Here is a 5,687-nt window from a genome sequence, read left to right on the forward strand (position 1 = left end):
TCCTGACCATTTATGCATCAGTGTAAGATAGGAGGATGGGGAAATCATGCCATCTGCTCTTTTGCTGATTACTAATGTTTGTGAGTTTTCCTAATAGAGCAATTTTTTTTTGGCTGAATGCAGAAGAATTTATTGATGGTACACAACAAGGTGGGGCTCCCTAGGCCTCTCCATCTTCAGAGGGTCTGCATGGAAACTGTGAGGAGGGGAGATTCTCATTGTGGTGGGGCACTGAGTGTGGCAGGAACTCCCCAGAAGCTGAGGGCCTCTGTTTTCCTCTCATGCTCTCACTGGGGCTGGTGGTCCAGGGATCTTACTCTTTGAAGGCCATGTGGGCAATGAGGTCCACCACCCTTTTGCTATAGCCAAATTCATTGTCATACCAGAAAATGAGCTTGAGAAAGTGGTCATTGAGGGCAATGCCAGTCCCAAGATCGAAGGTGGAAGAGTGGGTGTCGCAGTTAAAGTCAAAAGAGACAAGCTGGTTCTCAGTGTAGCCCAAGATGCCCTCGAAGGGGAACTCCGATGCTGCTTCAACACTTTCTTGATGTCATCATTTTTGGCAGGATTTACATATGGCAGGTCAGGTCCACAACCAACATGTTGGTAGTGGAGACATGAAAGGTCATGCCAGTAAGCCTCCTGTTCAGCTCAGGGATGACATTTCCCATAGCCTTGACAGTGCCAGGAGATGCAGCAATGGCATTCTGGAGAGCCCCACGACTATCATGGCATAGTTTCCTGGAGGGGCTATCCACAGTCTTCTGGGTGGCAGTGACATGTGGACTGTCGCCATAAGTCCTTCCACGACACCAAAGTTGTCATGGATGAACTTGGCCAAGGGTGCTAAGCAGTTAGATGTACAGGTGGCATTGCTGATAATCTTGAGGTTGTTGTCATACTTCCCATGGTTCATGCACATCACAGATACGGGGGCGTCAGCAGAGGGGCAGAGATAATGACCCTTTTGGATCCCTCCTGCAAGTGAGCCCCAGCCTTCTCTATGGTGCTGAAGATGCCGGTGGACTCTATGATGTACTCAAGGCCAGCATCACCCTATTTGATTTTGGTGGAATCTAGCTTTTGGAAGATGGTGGTGAAATTTGTATTCATGACAAACTTCCCGTTTTCAGCTTTGACGGTGTCATGGAATTTGCCATGGGTGGAATCATACTGGAATATGTAGACCATGTAGTCAAGGTCAATGAAGGGGTCATTGATGGCAACAGTACCCACTTTAACAGAGTTAAAAGCAGCCCTGGAGACCAGGCACCTAATACAGCCAAACCCATTGACTCCAAGCTTCACCTTCACTGTGGTGCCTCGGGGATGCCGCTGGCACTGCACAAGAAAATGTGGCTGTCTGTCGAACGGGAGAAGCAGAAAGCTACAGCATATTATTTAACCCATAATTAACACATTGAGAAATTGTTTGCGAACTCTGATGCCAATAGGTGATGACTCAGATGGGCATCACTTGACATAGCATGCTGACCTTCCCTGAGCATGTGGACAATTCAGTTGTCTCAGTATTACTTGTTTAAAAGACTATCCTTTTGCCCCATTGAATTACTTTTGTGAAAATCAATTGGACCTACGATTTTGGCCATTAACTAACACATAAGCAATAATTTCCTCCAAATGGATTATAGGCCTAAATTTAAAGGCCAAATTATACACCTCTTAGGAGAAAACATAGATTAACATACGCATGAACTTGAGTTCGACAAAATCCCAACGTTTCCTGGTAGAAGAAAAAAGTTGAAATGTGAGTCATGATCAAAACTAAAACAGTTTGCATTTTAAAAGACATCAATAAGATAATGGAAATATAACCCAGAGACTGAGAAAAAAAATTTCAAATCATACACTTGATAAAATATTTGTATCCAAAATATAAAATACACTGACAACTAAATAGCAAAAAAGATAAATAAACCAATTTTAAATTGGGCAAAATATTTGAATAGCCATTGCACCAAAAGGTGTAGGAAGAGCTAATAAAGCACATGAAAAGATGGTCAGTATCATCAGTCAGCAGGGAAATGCAATCAAAAGTACAATGAGACACCACTTCTTACCCACTAGAATGCTATGATAAAAATGAAGGACAATAACAATTGAGGAAGTGAAATAACAATGATGTGGAAAAATTGAAATACTCGTGCATTGTTGATGGGACATGCAGCCATGTTGGAAACCAGTTTGGCAGTTTCTTAAAATGTTGAAGATACATTTACCATATGACCTAGCACTTTCATTCCTTGTTATCTACCCCAAAGGTAAAAAAACCTATGTCCACACAACACATGAATGTGAATATTCATAACAGCTTTATCCATAATAGTCCACAAAGTAGAAACACATCAAATATCTATCAACTGATGAAAGAATAAACAAATGGGAGTGATCCATACAATGTAATAGAATTTAGCACCTAGAAAAATAAAATATTGATACGTGCTACAACACAGGTGAACCACAAAAGCACATTAACCTAAGTGAAAGAAGATAGATACAAAAACCACATGTTGTATGATTCCATTTTTATGATATCCAGAAAAGACAAATCTGTAGAGTCAGTAAGTCAAGTAGGGGTTGTCTGGAGCTGGGGAGTGGGAATAAGCGGTGGTATTGATGAGCATGAGGGATTTCTTAGGAATTATAGAAATGTTCCAAAACAAGATTGTGATGATGGTCAAACAAGTCTAAAATTTTACTAAAAATAATTGAACTGTACACTTAAAACAGGTGAATGTTATGATATGTCAATTTTACCTCAGTAAAGCTGTTTAAAAACAAAAGAATGTTAGCAGTGTGGCCTTATTGACCCCTAATCAGCCTTCCTCTTTGTTTTATTTCTTGCTTTCTTTAGTGCTTACATTTATTAGTTTCACTCAGGGACTCCAAGAGACACTGGCTGAAATCTACCAGCCTCCAGAAATCTCAACAGCTAAGGGAATGAGTGACCCTCTCCTGAAGGCAATGGGGATTGTTAAGGTGCACTCCAGCATCTGCTATAGCAGGTAAAGGCATGTGATACACCTGAGTGGTCTCAGGTAGTGCTCTACACATCTCAGCAAGACCCAGGGCCTGCAGCTAGTTCTGATAGCTTCAGAGAACAAGCTGCTGCATCCTGGGTCACAGGGCTAACCTTTCCTAGGCAAGTGCGTTTGAAGCATTGATAGTCAGATCCCAAGTAGAAGGTGACTGTCTACAACATGGGAGGAGGGTAAGACCCAGAGTGGGGTTTCAAACCAAATCATTTCTGGAGTATGACTTCCAACAATTGCAGAAAGCATTCTTGTTAAGTGCTTGTGGCATGTTCACCAACATAGACCATATGCTGCACCATAAAACAAGTCTCAATATATATCCAAAGATCGAAATCATACAGAGTATATGCTGTGGCCACAATAGTATTTGATTATAAAGGCATAACAATAAGATATCTAGAAAATCCCCAACTTTTAGAAAACAAGCAGCATGCTTCTGATTAACATTTGGGTCAAAGAAGAAATCACAAGGAAATATTTTAAACATCATTAACCGAATGATGATAACCCAGCATTAAAATGTTGGATACAGCTAACATAGTGTTTAGAGAGAAATTTACAACTTTAATTGTCTATAGTGGAAATGAGCAAAGGAGTAAAGTTAATTATCTATGATTTTATCATAAGAATCCTGAAAAAGAAGAGCAAAATAAACCCAAAGTCAATAAATGTAAGTCAATTAAAAGATAATGAAAATCATGAAATAGAAAAATGAACAAACAATAGAGACAACCAATGGTCAATTTTTCTGTACTCCATGCACAATACCTATGAGGTAGATTGGGGGAAGGGCAGAGAGATAACAGAGAACAGGCAGAAAGATCTTTCTGGGTGGAGGAAATGATCTATATCTTCTTTTGGGTGGTACTTAAATGGGCATATATGACTGTCAAGGTTCACTGACACTGAACACTGGAGATCTGGGCATTATAATGCACATAAGTTACATCTCAATTTTTTAAAATAGAGGAAAGTGTCTTGGGGAGCTTATGATGGAGATATTTGGGCAGTTCTGGGGGCATAGGCTTCAAAAGCACTTACAGCATCTCCAGGAATTTGCTGAGAATTGTTTTGCAGGCAAAAATGTAAGATAACTTCAAACATCTATGATAAAAGTCATTGCGGCATACAACTAAAAATCCCTATTCTTGTGGTACAGGCCATATCATTAAGTGGTTACCACTAGATAGCTTCCCTTCAGTGATGTTCTTCATCTAGGAACCCAGAGCTCTCCAGGGGAAAATGGCAATTGAAGTTTTGGATATATTGAGTTCAAAAGAAAGTCACCTCCATAAAACTTTCTGGTGATTGGGGCAGTCATCATTGCAAATTTCTAAACTTTGCAAGATAGCAGCAACATTTCAAATGATACTCTGACAGAAGAGATAATGGGCTAATGTAGATTTCCCTCCAGATGTATTTATTGCACAAGGACAAAATTCACATTTAGCTGGGAGATTTCTCCCAGTCTAGTTTAAGATCAGAAGTTGCAGATCCCAGAGAGCTAGTATCAACTGGCCAGTGTCCTGTTAAGACTAAACCCAAGACTCTTTATCACACTGCAGCCTTAAGATTGGATTTCTCCTACTGTTTCTGGGAAGAACTAGATATAACCTAAAGGTTACTATTCTTCTGAGATAAGGGATCCTGCAGGAGGAGACAGCAATGAGTATGTGGCCAGAGTACAAATTGATACGAGCTGGGCCAGAAGCCACAGTGCATAAAGCTTCAGACCTGCCACAGGGGATGAGGTGATCAGCACCCTGATTACTCGGTCCACCTTTTAACTATATAACAAATGGCTAGAGCTTTTTCATTTTTTTTTTTCAACTACCACTGGCAGTGGTGGGGACATGGAATTTTTGCAAAAAAAGAGGGTGGAGGAAAATAAGGGATCTGTGTGAGTATATAACAATTTGAACACTCTTCTTAGCCCTCTCCTGGATCAGCCTAGAATCAGATCTGTTCCCTAGCATCTTCTGTTCCCTGGCAAGGGTTTCCTGCTACTTTGGATTAGCCATGATGGGCTGGAGCTGCCTTGTGACAGGAGCAGGAATGTTTCTGGGTCAGAGAATCATCCGCCTCTTGGTGAAGGAGAAGGAGCTGAAGGAGATCAGGGCCTTGGAAAAGGCCTTCAGACCAGAATTAAGGAAGGAATTTTCCAGTAAGTAAACTTGAGTTATAGGTGTTTTGGATCCATCTTAAACCTTCCATGCATGTTGGGAGGTGGACCTTGTCTAGCAAGTTATGGAAAGTTGTAGTCAAATAAAGGCCAATACCACATCCACAGTAATCAAAAAAGAAATATTAAATAGTATAAAATGGCATAGTGAGAAAGATACTGGATGGGATGTCTGGAGACTGGATTCTGGCCCTGACCCAGAACTTGAGAGGCAGCTGCCTCAGCCTCCATGCATTTTCTCTTCTCTTCTAAAAAATCCCACATCAATTCTCTTTCTTGTCTACAACTCATTTATGTTCTGAAGCTTTTTGTCTTGCTAATTGCTGTGCAACATTCACAAAAAACACCATTTATCTGGAGACCTCACCAGTGAGTCCCTGTCTCTCTAGACTGCCCCAGGCTTTGTTTCATTTTGTAGCATCCTTAGCATCTTTAGTGAAGGTAAAATA

At 40.7% G+C, this 5,687-nt stretch overlaps 1 pseudogene; it reads right to left on the reverse strand.

The window, feature by feature from the left end:
• Nucleotides 1-218: 218 nt before the first annotated feature.
• On the reverse strand, nt 219-4,377 carry LOC134734848 (glyceraldehyde-3-phosphate dehydrogenase-like; annotated as a pseudogene).
• Nucleotides 4,378-5,687: the final 1,310 nt, after the last annotated feature.

The sequence above is a fragment of the Symphalangus syndactylus genome, chromosome 12 (genome assembly GCF_028878055.3).
Source record: "Symphalangus syndactylus isolate Jambi chromosome 12, NHGRI_mSymSyn1-v2.1_pri, whole genome shotgun sequence".
Lineage (NCBI taxonomy): Eukaryota > Metazoa > Chordata > Mammalia > Primates > Hylobatidae > Symphalangus > Symphalangus syndactylus.